General features: G+C 42.4%; 1 protein-coding gene across 4 annotated transcripts in view; it reads right to left on the bottom strand.

Moving 5' to 3' along the window:
- The window catches only part of LOC148397413 (netrin receptor UNC5C-like), a 142,896-nt gene that overhangs the window by 124,650 nt on the left and 1,774 nt on the right, over positions 1-16,472 (bottom strand). For 3 of the 4 annotated variants that reach the window (XM_088375899.1, XM_088375903.1, XM_088375901.1), the window contains exon 2: positions 1,586-1,696. The gene's annotated coding sequence lies outside the window, so the exon portion shown is untranslated. Of the gene's footprint in view, positions 1-1,585; positions 1,697-10,413; positions 10,473-16,472 lie in introns of all 4 variants that reach the window. The other variant, XM_088375900.1, reaches the window with a different exon arrangement.

The following is a 16,472-nucleotide window of genomic DNA, read 5'->3' as shown; positions in this document are numbered from 1 at the left end:
AAGGTCTACGCCACAACCACCTAGTCTAAAGTCTCCTTTGGTACAAAACAAACAACCAGCACAGCACACAAATCAGACGGGGATTAAAAAAAAAACAAAAAAAAACTTGTTTTAAATTCAATAGATATTCATCCATATTTATTTCCTAACCTCATAGATGGCAATATTTGCTTGGTGTTGTGACAGTGATGTGAATGCTGATTTGGATGATCATTAACCATTCGGCCTATGTTTTCATCCACCGCCATCAAAAAAAAAAAAAGAGATCAGTGAACAGAAAAAAAAAAGAAAAATCCATATTCAAGAGTCTACACTACCATTCCAAAAAAGAACTTTTCAAGCACATCTCAACTGGCGGAGGAAATGGAGGATAATAGAGTGACGAGAAGCTTTAAAATCCGAAGGAGAGCTGCAGAATTTTAATGCACCGCACCGGGGACACTTCGGAGCTTCTAAGCACGCTCGACATTTATTATTGACGAAATCTTTTTAGCGCTTTGAAGACGAGCAAAATAATCCAACAGTCAATTCGAGTGTAAACCGATGGAAGGAATCAAATTTTAGCAAGAACTTTACAGCAGTAATTGATGTCCCCATCGCATCATCGCTCACGTTGACTCAACAAGGTACTATCAATTCTGAAAGACTAAGCGAATTTCATTTCATCAATTCTTTTTGTTGAATTTACTTTTGTCTTTGTTAGAGGTATTAGCGCAGACTCCAAGCGCCTAAAAAAAAGTCAAAACTCATAACCGTAACCCAACCCCTAACCTTTCCTAACTCTCGTGTCAGGTCTTCCTCAGGGGCATCGTCTGATCTAAGTGAAGGTCAGGCCGGCCTCGGGGATATCGGGGACACAGATGAAGCCAGACTGGACTAAACTGTGAAACGCCACGTTTCTGTGATTTCAACTAAAAAGAGTATTTTTAAGACAAGGACAGGGAAGAAGTAGAAAGGCAGATTAAAAAGCTAAAAGGGAACATCCACACGTTCTGACACTGGCGCGCAAGCGGATATTGACTCGCCACCTCAGGGGCCCGCGCCGTGTCATCAATATTAAATGCTTGTGCTGACAATAGCCTGTATTTTTGCAAATCAAACTTGGCGTCTAATGGCCGCGAGGTGTGAGGTGATCCCTCGGATTACGTGACGTGAACACGGCGGCGGAGCCGAGGCGTACGTCAACTTTCTTATTTGCAGTTTATACGCTTTACAAATTGCACGCCCTGCCATCCATCCGCTCTTCTCACCAGTCACTACTCGACAATGAGCACACGGGGAATACTAATGCCGCCGCATCAAAGCCAAACAAATGAGGAGAGCGAGGGGAAAGGGAGGTAAGAGGCCACCCAGAGAAACGAGTCAAACCCTGACGAGTGACGACCGCGACGGGATACAAACAAGGCGTCCTTCACTTTGCTTTGCCCCTTGGAAGAAAAAAAACATATTTCCTTAAATAACATCATGTGTTCATCTATCCAGATTAAATATCCATCTAAGCATTTTTTTTTGGGTCCCCTTCTCCTTGTGATTGATTGGTCGCCAGCCAATCAGAAAGTAGAGATAAATAGCCATTCACATTTACCTTCAAACTTCTTGACTTAACACGCAGGAAGATGGAGCAGCTGGAGAAAACCCACAGAATCTTCTGGAGAATATGCAATCTTCAAAAAGGAAATCCATTCGAACCCTAAACCTGTGAGGAAAAAAAAATGTAGATATGACACACAAAAAGAAACACTGCTTCATCTACTTTCACAATTTGGAAACTGCTGCTACCGTTTTCAAATATTTCTGGAAATTCACTCAAATGAGATGTCTGGAAGAATCTACTTATGCCACATATGAATATTGACAATATTCCCCCCCATCACCACCACCACGTCATTGATTCTGGCAGGGTGGGCCGATGCCCCGTGGCCCCTGCCAAGCGTTCTGGCATCACGAACGTCTCGCATACGAGGGAACTCGCCGATGCATATCAGCGGAGGGTTGCATTTCCCCGGAGAGCTCTCAAAGAAAAATGAATAAAGCTGTCAAAACGTCACACCGGAACACCTTCTCTGCTTTATACTTGCAAATGTGAATCCTTAGTCATGTCTGGCTAAGGTAATGCTCAAAACACAGGCCAAACTGATTGAAATGTCTCCTCCATATTCGGAAGAAAACTTTTGATTCCAGCTATGAATGGCATTGTCCAACATATTTGAATGAAAACCTGAAGTATATTGAAAATATTTTTGGATTTGAATAAATGACCCGAGGCGGGAATACATTGGATGCCAGGGTCATTCAGCTATGTTATCGGAGATGTTCAGAACCCTCAGGCTGAGAACAAAACAAGCTAAATGTAAAAAAAAAAAAAAAAAACGTTTGCCAGTAATGTTGCTCAAAACCTGCTGTTGTTGTGTTACCTGGACAAGACTTTTATAAGACGATTTGTGATTGGATGAATGGTTCAGGGCCACGGTAAAGCGGATGAAGAGCTAGTTGCTAGGCACCGCTGCAGCGACTGACCACCTGTTGATTGTCCAGACACGACCACCTAATTTCAGTGGGTATAAAAAAAAGTCACTGCAATTGGCCCAAAATGCCATTTTTCTAACACCAAAATGGTCCACTTCCTTTTTCCCTTCTGGCGTGTGACCCGAGACTTTTTTTTTTCTCAAGAATAAATAATTACAAGAGGGCGTTGCTACTTTGGAAAGCAATTTTAGCATACCATCTCTCCTGTGTTGTTGTTGTTGTTTTTTTTTGTAAGTGAAGGTGTTTTTGGTCGTGTGGCTCATAGTTATTCATAAGCGCGTTTGTGCGAGAGCAGATTGCGAAGGGCGCTGGGAAAGTGGGTGTGGGTACACGCTAGCAGATGGTGCGAGAAAAGAGGAGCTTTAACTTCTTTTTAGCACTCCTAAAAGAGCAAGTAAGGAGATTGCGCGACTCTATAATTCATTTTCCCCAAGACTGATTTTTTTTTTATTTTTTACAGACAAACACACACAAATCTTTTCATCAGAAAAGTGGGGACCAATTTTATGTCAAAATTTGAAATCCATTACCCAAGATGCTATCAATGTCTGATGACCAGGAAGCAATGCATAATTTGATTTGAAAAGCAGACTGATCATGAAGATAATTACATCAAGTTTGAACACCAGTTTTGGCAACATGTCCCGGACGTCTGGTTACTGGTTACAAAATATAATAAAATTCCCAAATTTCCAAGCAGCACGAATGAGATCATTTTGGGGAGTCCCTAAACTGCATACACAACTACCAGCATACACAAACACTCAAGCAATCGGTGCTTTTCCAGACATCCCGACCCCCCCCAACCCCAAAGTCAAATAATGTGTCAAATGAAAATAATAACACTATAATGTTAAACAACCCTTCCAAGAAGGCCTAATGGAAAAAAAAAATCAAACATGAAGCTCAAAGCTAATAGGCAAAAGATGAACAGTTGAAAGTTGGAATGGGTATAATCGGTTGAAAAATGTAGAAATTAGAGTTGAAAAAAATTTTGGGGGAGAATTTGGTTGAATTTCAAATTTGAAAACTTGGAATTTTGGGGAAGTTGTTGAATAGTTAGAAAAAAGATGAACAGTTAAAAGTTGGAATGGTTTGAATCTGTTGAAAAATGTGGAAATTAGAGTTGAAAAACATTTTGGAGAATTTGGTTGAATTTCAAATTTGAAAACTTGTAATTTTTGGTAAGTGGGAAGTTGTGGAATAGGCAGAAAAAAGATGAACAGCCGAAAATAGGAATGGGTTGAATCGGTTGAAAAATGGAGAAATTAGAGTGGAAAAATGAAATTTTGGAGAATTTGATTGAATTTCAAATTTGAAAATTTGGAATTTTTGCTACGTGGGATGTTATGGAATTGGTAGGGAAAAGATGAACTGTTGAAAGTTGGAAAGGGTTGAATCGGTTGAAAAATGTGAAGTATATGGTCACGATTTGTCACTTCCTCCTTAGTGTGTGCGTCCTCGGGGAGCGTTCACAACTGTCAGTGTGCGACCAGCTGCACGCGTTGACTTGTCATTGCTCGGAGACATCCGCACGCACGCACGCACGCACGCACACATTGAGAATTACACAAAGCATAAATGGAGGGCCACCAAGGGTGTGGTGCTCATTGACTGGTGACAGTTTGCGTCCTTGTGTCCCTCCAGAGGAATAATGCAGAGTGACACTACTGACACCCAACTTGACAGTGACGGGGGGGGGCTTTTTTTTTCTAGTCACTTTTCACCTCTGAGATGATGTCCCCCTCCACCTCCCCTCTCTCTGCACGCCCCTGGTTGGATTTGCGCCTGCACTTGGGTGGCTAATTGCACAAATAGGAGGAGAAAAGGATGAACAGCTAAAGCCTACGTCGAGAGAAACCGGCAGATTGATAAATGGCCCGGTGGATGATGACGGGATAAATATAGTGTTGCCGAGAGGCTGAACGGTTCCACTGAAGGCCCGTGGTCATGTTGCCATGTTGTCTCTCCCGATTAACAACAATGAAAAAAGTTTGAGTTGAAGAGGAGGAGGAAGAGGAGGCTTGGCGTGACCTTCAAGCCACTGAATAAATAAATAGTTGATGAAGATGTTGTCGCGTTGCAGCTCCACCGGCGTGCATTTAAGATCATCAGCGGGCCAGGGCTGGTTGGCTTAATGAATGCACGTTACGTGAGTGCGCTTTCTCCTCTACTCCCCCCCTTGCCACACAAACGAGGTGAGGCACACTGAAAATAATTCACTCGTGTGTACATATCTGGGATTCATCCAAATATTATTGCGTAATATGGATTGATAGTCAAGGGGAGGCAAAGGTTATGATCTGAAATAAGTTTAATTTTTGTATTATTACATTACAGGGTTCAGATGTCAAAGTAAAGATTTCTGACAGGGGGAGGATTTAAATAAGAATTTCATGGCAGGGTCCGGTTTTGAAGTTATGCCGAGTTGAAGATCTCAAGCCAGAATGAAAGATTCTGTAGCAAGTCTTAGTTGTCTTCTCATTTGCAACTGGTGATCCTTTCTTGCTTTGATTTGACTTATATATATGTGATTATGGCTCATAAACACACACTCGCACTCAAATAAGATGCACGATGTTTAGCATGACATTGAACATTTGCTTTGATCCTCCTGTTAGCGGGGGGGGGGGGGTCTGTTTACCCCACCGCCAGTGCGATTATGCATGCTCCGGTATCTCCGTTAGACACACGCAGATTAGGGAGCAGGTACAAAGAAATGTTAGCGGGTTACCCCGGCGACTCGTGGTAACCATTCCAAGCATCGCCACAAATAGCTCATCGAGACGCCTATTCGTCTTCGGACGCCGAACGTCTCCGCGACGGACGAGGTGGAATTAATCAAGGCGACGTCCGTTTCTCGATCTTTGCCATCTACGGCCAGATTTCTCCTCCATATAGACATCCTGTGTTGCCGTGGTGACCATTCGTCACTGTGACAAGCTTGGCTTTTTAAACATAGACCAGAGTTATTGCTCTGCTCGTTGTTTATATGTATATAAAATATGGGGGGAAAAGATGAGCTACATAATGAGTTACAGGAAGTTTTTTTTATTTGTACCTGGGCTTCCCCTACAGGTAACAGGTAATAAATATTCAATTGTTAAGTCTTTGATCAGTTTGACTCTGAACATTTGCATTTCCATTAATTAATCAAGTATTTTTTTTACATGACAAATTAATAAATCTGATAGCTCCTTGCAATCTAAAATACCACAAATTCAAGTCAAAGTCGAGCAATCATTTCGAGGAGTCGTCGTGAATGCTCTTTGCGAATGTTTCCGAGGTTAGCAATATTTTTTCTTTTTTGACTCAAGCGTATTGTTCTCGTCCCAAGTTGTTATGCTGGCGACTGTCATTTGTTTTGTGTCACATTAAAGACGCCGTGTGGATTGTGAGTCACTTCTGGAGCGAGTCGTTCAAAAAGACGCGAGTGACAAGGAGGCTGTGATCACACAAAGCGAGACGGACAACGGAAACGGATAGATGCGTCCCGCCGAGTTGAACAAGCGATGGTCCCTTTGAACACTTCACTGGCGCTGACGGTTTTAATGTTGCGATTCCTTTGTGTTCATTAGTGGCGGCACCGATGATGGATTTGTCAGTCATCACCGAACATGAATCACCTTAACAACGCTCAGTCAAACATTTGTATGCAAAGACAGCGCTTAACAAATGTAATAGAGCAGACGCCGATTTAAGGTTTATAATTACCAGGATCAATTTTCTGGAATAGTCAACCTCACTTTGTCGAAGACTGTTAATCCAAATGATTTTTTTTTCGGGTAACATGAAGAAAGTTGAGTCAAAGTCTATTATCATTGTCAACTTTCTGAATTAGAGTGAATTGACCCTTTGTCTCCACCTCACAACCAAAAAGACAAATTGGAAACCACATTAGTGTTTCAAGAGTCTCGATTTTTGAGGAGAAGGGTTGGAATACTGACGAGGGAAATGTATGGATTTTAGAAATAATTTTAAAAAACTCTTTTAGAAAAGAAGTTGTGTATTTAGGCAAAATAAGATGATGCATGAGGGAAAAAAAAAAAAAACCCTCACGTTTTTAAAACAAGTCTTCTCAAAAGTATGACCTATTGCTCCAAAAATCATTTTCTCTCTCTTGGAAATATACAGCCATTTCATACTGTCATTATACGTGTTTTTCTTTTTTTTGTCCGCCTGACTCACTTGTACAAAAGTTTTTCTGTTCAACATAACCATCTAAACATTTACGGAAGGTAACCAAATCCTTTTGGTCTATATTCACTGATTACGTGTCAGCTTTCACATAGCATGACGAATCGGAGGAGAACGCTTCGCAAACAGACAGATGAAATGCGGCATTGAAAAGAATCAAAACAAGAAACAGAAAAGACTCGGCGTGTGTGCGTATGCGCGTAAAGGCTTTGCTCAAAAGCCACGGGCGAAACTTTTGACGACAGCTGCCTGGCAATTTGTTTCATTGGGCTCACAATCTGCCTCTCTTCACAAATGCCGTTTGCGTACGCAGCTCTATTAATGTTGGAGCTCCAGGCGATGAAGCTGCAACTATTTTCTTTGCTTCTATGTTTGCTAGCTTTGTAATGAGATGGTAAAAAGTGACGATTTGGGTGTGAGCGTGTGGCAACACAAGAAAGGTCATTTGAAACCAGCTACTTCCGAAATTGGTCAAATTACCGCAGTGTTTCAATCAGTTTTCAAGTCAACCATTAACTTGATTGGCTGGTGAACGATATGACAAAATGTATCGCAAATGATTTCCGGAGCCCTGGTTTGAAAACCGATCCAACGCCATTGGGTAAAAACACATTCTGCGCTCCCTACCCTGGTCTTCCCCTCTCAAGCGGCACTTATCAGCGAGGGTGCAGGCACGGAGACCGACCGCCTGGCGAGCGGCGTCCGCGGGCCCCCGCCCGTCCGTCCGACCTCCCGCCTGCCCGCTTCCTCTCGCCTCGCACCTCCAGGTCAAACACGGCTGGGGGTGGGATTTAGCAATTGCTGTGTCATCCTGAAGACACACTGACATTCACGAACAGGAATTGTGAGGCTCGATCCACAGTATAAGTGCTCGTATAGAATATAGAGAACATATACCGTCACTATCTGCACAGGCCCATTTCTACCACAGTTAGCTAGCTAGCTAACTAGCGCCACAAAAATGCATCTTCCTCAGATGCCCCCGATTTTATGTATAGCTCAGTGTCATTTAAATTTTCAAGGGAGGAGAGGAGGCGATGCTTTGAATGTGCCAGAGAGAAAAAAAAAGTCCTGAAAGCCAGTTAGCTCGCAAGCTAGCTGGTGGTTTGCGCCTCACGTTTTGGCCTGTGTGCCTCAATCACTTTCGTTGATTTGAGGGCCCAGATGGCATCGCACTTGATTGCTGTTATATTTTGTGCAACTTCATATGTTTCACACCCAATTTTCAAAATTTTCATTATCTGGGTCATTTAGCATTGAAAGGTTTCAGTGAACATAAATTGGCCAAATCATTGCAGTATTGCACTTCCGAAATGAGAGGGACAAATATTAGAAATTGCACATAGTACGATGCAGAGCACTTCTGTTTTCATTAAAAAAAAAAAGGTAATGAGAAAAAAAATGAGTATTTAATTAATTGCCCTGCAATGATTGTTGCCGCGTTTGTAAATGTGTGTGTGGATATACAACTATGCTGTCTGCTTCATCACAGTCGGGTCAACAGGAAGACGTTGCTGCATATTTATGGAATTACCAATTTATGAAAATGGAACATGAGTCAGCCACAGGATGAAAGAGCTGCCAACCTCCTCGGCATCAGAGCCACCGCGTGCATTTCTGTGTGCGCATGTCAGTCAAAATGTTGATCTTCCGTGACGCTCCAACCTCTCCATGGTCATCATGTTCGGTAAGAGTTCGAACAAAGAAGTCCAACAATCGGAATATTGTTATATGGCAATGATTACCATATTACCATGACAACCAATGTCAAATGTTAAGTAACAGTAACACACGTTCAACCTTCCAAACAAACTTTGTACTAATCTTCCTTCATGTGCTCGCCTAGAGAGTCTCACAGCATTTCACATTTGCGCACCACCGATAGCATTATTAGAATAATGCATGACGCCCGCAGCACTATCGTGTACGTGATGTACAGTGTGATTAAACAAATCCATCAGCCCGGCGGCATGTTGATGTCCTCGTTCAGCTACCCGCACGATGCATTAAGTGACAAATTACGCGGCGCAACTTAAACTTCCTGACAATTTATCCCATAATAAAAATGATAATTTTTCAAAATGGCCACCAAACTATAAGTAGTAAATCAAGCATATTAAACAACTTGCAGTGTTCCATAAAACGCCGACCAAAGCGGTAAAGACGAGCCGGCTGTAGATGCTGTTTCTATGGCGACGTACACTCAAGTAGCAGACCTCTGACATTTGCATAAAAATATAATAACGAGCGACGCGTCGTGCTTTGAGTTTATTGTTGGAAAATTGCGGTTTACATACTACATCGTCAGCATCGGCAAAGCAGAGCATAAAATTTGACAATGGCATCTGCGCTGCAATGATTTGCTGCACGTATATTATGGAATATAGAAACAAATTAAGATAAAATGTCCACTAAAAAGTTTGATAAAAATGCTCCTTTAAGTGACCAGCATGGTTGAAGGAGGTGTGTTAGGTTAGGGTTAGGGTTAGGAAGGTAACGTTTGGCAATTAAGGGCCGGGGTCAGTTAAGCCTCGTAAAGTCATGAAAAAGCTGCTGAGGGAGTTGTGTTGGAAAGTCACAAAGTCATATTAAAAAGTTGCGAGACGAGCCACACGATGAAGTCGGAACAAAGTATGAAGTCCGAGATTGCAATGCTAAATATTTCCTAGTTTTTTGTATCATTATTTATTTATTTTTACATTTAATGGCTCAACATGTTTCCTGTGCCTTCAGCCAAGAGGATGTCAAAACGTCCTACTTCTCTGGGGTTTTATAGAACGCATTAAGCCAAACTGTTGTTTTGTATATTTGTCAGAAAAGGATATTAAGTAGCAGCCTGAATTCAGATTCGACACAGGGATTTAGCTGCAATGTGAAAACACACAAATAGCCCGTCAAAACACAGTATACACTTCAGAGTTGGTTTTTAAGCAATGCGGAGTTAAGACACTTTCATCAGATGAAATATTTCATAGTTTATAAAGTTTTTTTTTTCTAGTTGTAATTTTTCCCCGCTTGATTCTTTTTCAGTATTAAATGTATGCCCTGATTGGCTATAAAAGACAGCTATCTCTTTTTTTCTGGGGGACTGACTCGGGTTGAACCGACTCTTCACTGCCATGAATCGCAAGTGGACTTTCATTGAACATTCTCACTCACCCTGACGAGCTTACTAAAAAAAAAAAAAAATGTCTGGAGCAGAACTGACTGGAATGTCTTCGGCTTCCCGTGGGCTCTACAAGGCGTCACCTTGAGAATCACACAAGGACTTGGTGACCAGCTAAAAAGAGTCAACGTGCAAATGGTTGAGGGATCTTTGGGACGTTTTGAGTGGCTACTTCACTCCTATTATACGACCAATCGATCACGGAGTGCAAAAGAAACACTCGGACTCGCGCGGTGCAATGCCGTGTGCGTAATCCGATGCGGCTCAGGGGGTACACGCGGATGTACTTTGGAGGTGTGAAATATCCCAAAGCACAAACAAGGAGGAGAGGCTCTGAAGAACGACCAGAAGTTGGGGAGGGGTGGGGGGATACATGGCGGAGAATAGCAATACTTTTAGAGAAGGGCAAGAAGTTCTGCTGTGACAAGATGTCATTTTTTCTTAAAAAAGCACAACTGCTAATTATTCTTCACATCTGTCTTCATGCTTTCATCGTCACGGGAGTTACGGGAAGCTTCCAGTACCTTCAGACCACGACGCCGAGTGCCTTTCCCAGGCGGAATAGATGACAGTTCATTCCCATCTGTTGACATCATAAGAACCTTGGTTGGAAGTTGAAACTTTAATTAACTGGTTTATTGAGCTAGATACAATCACCTGAATGACATCGACCGACGAGAATCTCCGAAAGCCCTCGTTACGTAATTTCTATCATAAGATAGAAATCAGATCGAAAGTACCAAACTCTTTGATGCCAGAGTTGCTCAAAATTCAAGAGGGCAAACAACTAATTTTTTTTCTGGCAATAAATCAATCGTGTCGGCACACCCAAACGACAGATGACGAAAGACTGATAATCGACAATTAAAAAAACAACAACAACCGTTTAAAATCGAATTACAGCAGAAAAAAAAAGGTCGTCTTTCACGTCGGCGGTCCGAACGCTTAGCTCTGCATTTGTCGATAAGCTCCGTATTTTGCTCGTTAACCTTCGTCTAAGATAGCAAATAACCAAAACATCAAAGCTTTTTCACCCCATCTTTTTTAATGAGTTTGTGCATCAATACAAAATGATAAAAACATGTCCCACCCCGAGTTCACTCCGCTCTGTGATGGTGGTCGTGTTTTGCATGTACAACAGCCTCCCTCATGCAGTATGTAACTTGATAATGTACAAAATTTATCACACGGCTAAGAGCCTTTATTCTGTCTCCTTAGACAGACTCATCCATTATGCAGAGATCCATAATTTCCAGGCGAGAGAGAGAGAGAGCAGCGCCCAACGAGCAAGATCAGATAGTCCGTGAAATCGGCAGTAATTACGTGGATTAATGAATCGGAGGGCCAATCCCAAAAATGGAGATTAATTCATGTGACGTGGCCATCATGTTGTATATTTATCAACGTCAAGACGGTGTTTTATGCGCATGCCGTGGGTCTCGCTAGCTAATAAAAGGATAATGCGTGTCATTTACACAGCGACAGATCATCGAGAGGAAGAAGTGACGGCAGAGAGCCTGTTAGAAAGTAATCCTTTGGTTTTAGACGGGATTTAATTAGAATCAGTCTTCAGCAAAGATGTGATTTATGAGGCTTGTATGCTAATACGTGACTGCATGTTGGCATGTGTGACAGCTTAGTATGCAAAGTTAAGCAGAACAACGCTACTTACTTACTTGAAGTACCAATCAGAATATTTTGTTCCGCCAGTCCGGCTGTGGGGTTTATTTATTGGATATGGTGCAAGGCTTTTACTTCGTACAAGCACATATGTCTTTAATATGATTTTTTTTTTCCTGTATATACGGATGAAATATAAATGCACGTACCTCCAAACCTCAAATTTGATTCAGGTCATTTTATAAACCTGGCTAATGTAATTTTGGAACACAATTTGTGCTGCAACTTATTGACGTCGTCAAGTGACCGCGACAAGACATGACTGTATGGTGACTCAGTCAAGTGACTTGGCTAGTAACTTAGAATACTGACTGAACCAAGGATGCTTAGTTAGGCATCATTTGAAGTTTACAGTAGGTGACATCTACGGTGACTTTCCTTTACACTAACTATAGGTCATTTTTTGCTCGGAACTCATTTGCACATCTGCCGTGATCAAATTGAGCTAATTTCATTATCAGGCCATGTTAACACGTCACAATACCAAATCAAGTCAAAAATCACCTTTCTAAGTCACAGTTCAAGGTTGCGTTCGTGTCGAGTGACTTGCGTTGGAGTTACAGTAGCAAGCCTTAGCTTGCGTCGAGCATCCAATGAGCATGCAGCACAATATGACGATGGTAACCCTAAGGTCCACGGGATTCACAGTTCTGGAACTCCCCGAGGACTGACACACGTCTGTTGGGAATTTGCAGTGAGCTACAACGGTGGCATTGAATGTGTGACACGTTCAAGCACAACTTCAAAAGCGGCCGCAACGAATATTACCAAGTCTCCTTTTCTCCCAGGCTAGGAATTCTACCTCTCTTAAAAGCACATGGCTGAATAGCTCAACACTAACAAACAGTCTTGTCTATTATCAAAGGCTGTTTTTGTAATCGCCCTCATGCTTATCACTTGACCTGGACAGGTCACCAGCTAACTGCAGGGCTGGTGTAGACAAACAACCAAGTACGCTGACGAACCAAACAGGCATGCTTTTTGGAAAGTGAAAATTTCCACAAAGAAATGTTCTACCAGAGATTCAAACCACCCCGACATATCGGCACAGGTTTGGTCCGGTTTGCAATCACATATTGCTCACATTTTTCTTTTGGACCACATGCCCTTGAAAGCACTCACCGTTTCTTTCCTGCCTCGCCATCAGCGCTAATTACAGCAAATGACTTTTTACTCGGGGGTAGGCCTGAAGGCTGCCTGATGTAGGCGACGTGGCGTCAATATGCATGTTAACGGCATTCCCTCTCTGTCCTTGATTAATCAAGGTAATGTAGAACCGGCGCGGGGCGGCGGATCACGGGAACACGTGTCAATTATCATCCAAACGAGGCGACCGAGCGTTAATGAGGTGTGGACGACAACATTAGCATTCGGGAGCTAAGAAGAATGCTAACTATCCGATCGTGAATATAACTCGGAAGCTTTTACAGCCGCGCCACTTGTCATGCGGCCAGGTCTGAAAGTCCGTCCTTACAAGACCCGGGCGGCGCTCGGGATTTAAAAAATGCCACTCGTTATAAATGCGAGGGGGGTGGGGAGGCACTTTTGAAGCCACATTTTCAATTTCATTTGGACTTGTCTCGCTTTAATGAAAAAAAATCTCTCAAGAATCATAAATGCTTTTACGGGAGGTGAATTTGACCGAAGCAGATGTGCAAATGACATAATCTGGACGGCAAAGAGACACACGCCTGCCTCGTGGTTGGCTCGTCTGCCCCAGTTCTGAGGTTCCGATTTTCAACGCTTCGACGCTCATCTTCCAACATAAAGGGAAACATCAACTTCAAACCAGTACAATGTACCAAACAGGCGATTTTGGCATTCTTTTCAAACTCTAGCCAAACCCAACTGCAAGACCAATTGCAAAAACTGCAAAGGACACGGCTCATAAAGCCGAGCCATCTGCATCCCGTATAGCATCTTAAAACTATAACATAAGAGACTTAATTTGCATCATTATCATTAAACAAAATGCGCTTTATTTATTGCACGCGAGTACACGGCGAAAGAAACTGACGCAGATGCCGCCATAAAAGCCACGACGTGAGACATTATCTGCTGACGTCGAGTTAAATCTCCTTTTAATACTCGCCTTCTAATTTACATTGTCTATTACGAGTCGCTAACGACTTTGACCTTCTCCTGCGCTTCGCAAGCACGTGCATGTGTGTGCGTGGACGTGTGGTGCCGGAATGAAGGAAAGTGAGAGTGAAGGAAGGACAAGAAGAAAAAAAAAAAAAGGTAGAGGAGTGTTTTAGGGCCCTGGCATTCAGCGGGGGTCATAAATCTGAGCTTTATGGGGAAATGACGGCGGATAACGTACGTAAAGGTCAGCCAATGATAGATCAAGAGGACGGACGGCGGTGCTGATGAGCCCGATGGGTTCGTTTAGACATCATCATTCTGTCGCGCACGCTGCCTGACGATTTCCTTTGTTTATCGGCATACGGCACATTCCGTGTGTCAATACGCCAGCGCGGACGTTGAAATTCAAAGAAATGCTCTGTTCAAAGCGGCCGCTTGTTTCTTAAGACAAACAGGATTCAATAATAAGACGACTCGCTTTCATCCGGTGTGACACAACGTCTCACGCGCCATCCAATAATTTGACAACGACACTCCGGTAAACACCAAAGGTTGTCTTTATAATTCATGTCTTGAAGAAAATAACGAGAAATTCCATGGAGCAGACATGAAACTCAATTCAAAAGGGAAATATCATATCAAAATGGGATTTTTTTTTTTGTCTTCGCGGGCCACATAAAATGATGTGGTGGGCCGTATCTGAGTTTGACTTGAGTTTGACACCTAGAGGAAGTCCGTCTGCCTTTGATGGTAGATATAGCATACTTTATGAATCACTGATGTTGAAAAAGAGAACATTATTGTTCTGCCTGTCACTATGTGTCACAGGCATCAAAAGATGCACAAACATACATTACTAGAGGTAAATAAGAATTGTCCAAGCAGTAAATTGAAATTGCATAATTCCCCGTGGCGCATCTGATGATCTGTTATGGAAAAGTAATGTTTTGCGGCACAGTGGTTTCATGGCATATGCGCGTAGCCCGCCCAACTACCCCATTCGCAGACACCTCTTTACCACGTAGATGCGGAGAAGTTGCTTGTTGACTCGCCTACTTCACGGGTTGGAGGAAAAAAAAAAAAATTATCATTTTGATGGAACACGCTGCCGTTGTCTTTGTCTCCTGCTGATGAAAACTTAAAACAGTCAGGCGCCATCTCTCTCCATCTGGGATGATAATAAAAATCACCAGAGGGAAAAAAAAAATAGATTTTTAAATCGAAAAAAAGATCATTTTATACCCCCGATTGAGATCATGGATTTAAAAGTTATGGTGTAGGTAGAAATCGACTCCTCGGAGACAGTGGTAGCCAACTTCAAATTACAAGACACGGCTGGAGCCATTGGCTGTGAATATATGTATACAATAACTCTGGCCAACAACGATTACGATGATGGTGATGAAAACCAAATATGCTTGAGGGGGGAAAAAAAAAAAGGCAGATTTTGAATAAGCGCAAAATAATTCATCAATAAAAGTTAACTTGTTAAATTATGTTGACGGGTTATGTTCCTATCGCACACAATTTTACATTTCAACACCAAAAAAATTGAAAATATTACACATTTTCTATGGTCTGTGCCTTTGAGGGGCGGGGCAAGTCTGTGCGTGAGTGTTTGGGTGTAAGATGTGGCCAATAGCAGCACTTTTATGAGTGCGCTCATTGCAATTGGCTTATAGTGATCTGTCGATGTTTTGTAAGTAGCTGAAAAGTTCAACAACTGTGGCTGTCCTTTTCCACGTCGGAGCAGGAGAGTAAGTAAGTTAAAAAAAAAAAAAAAGTGATGTAGCGGGGGGGGCGCCAATGAACCGCACTGTGTTTTCGATTCAATTTTAAGCTTTTATCTGTCATTGACTTGGCTCATAAAACTTGTTAATCAAAAGTTTGAGACAGCAGCCATAACAAATGTAATCATTGCCTCCCATCTCCTCAGCAAAGTTCGATGAGCACAAATGAGCATGTTTTGACATTTGAAAGATCCCGGAAAAACTAATTGCACATCATTTCCTCTAATAACACGGGAAACAGGCCGTCATTGATCGGAACTCAAAACACAGACAGATTATTGATTGTGCTCCTCTGCTGATGGGAAATACCAAACACTGATGTAACTTTTTTTTTTTTTTTTGTGGCTCGGCATGCTGTACACAACAATTCTTGGGACCACGGGTCTGCCTTCTCGTAGCGTGTTGTTGTCATATTTCTTACGCTCGCCAGCAGACTCATGTTTCATGGCCTCTGGCATGGTTTCTCTAACCTTCGCTCAATGTAACACATCTCCAAAAGTTGTGGAGTGGTGAGGCCAATTGTTTTATTTTGCCGTAGGCTCAAAACATTTTTGTTTGCGGTGCAACCAAGTTGAAAAGCAGAGAGAGATTGCAAGCAGCTGTGAATAGAGATGGTCTAAACGACCAGCTCCTGACAACACTCATTAGGCTCCGCCCCTCACCGGCGCACCAATATTTAAAAAAATGAAATGAAAAAATCATTTTTGGGTGGGTTTCAAAATTTCACTGGGGAAAATTGATTTGATATATGGGTACTTGTGAATTTATCGCCGGCTTTCAAGGTATTACAGGTGCTGTGTTACCTTTATGTGAACGCCACAAAGTCGGGACAGGGTGTGAAGTTTAACAACCGACATCCACTTCTCTCTACGAAAGCAATTGTTGCCGTCAGAAACGATTTAAAGACAAGACAAGATTTTACCAGACACCGGCGCCATTGATCGCGGGATACAGTGCTGTTGTTGCAATGTTTCACCTTGTTGGCTTCAGTTGAAAAACAAAGTCTGCTTCACGCAGAGATCCCGAAT

Source organism: Syngnathus floridae, chromosome 5 (assembly GCF_059516105.1).
Source record: "Syngnathus floridae isolate MCC-2025c chromosome 5, RoL_Sflo_1.0, whole genome shotgun sequence".
Lineage (NCBI taxonomy): Eukaryota > Metazoa > Chordata > Actinopteri > Syngnathiformes > Syngnathidae > Syngnathus > Syngnathus floridae.
This window is presented reverse-complemented; position numbering and strand designations above follow the sequence as displayed.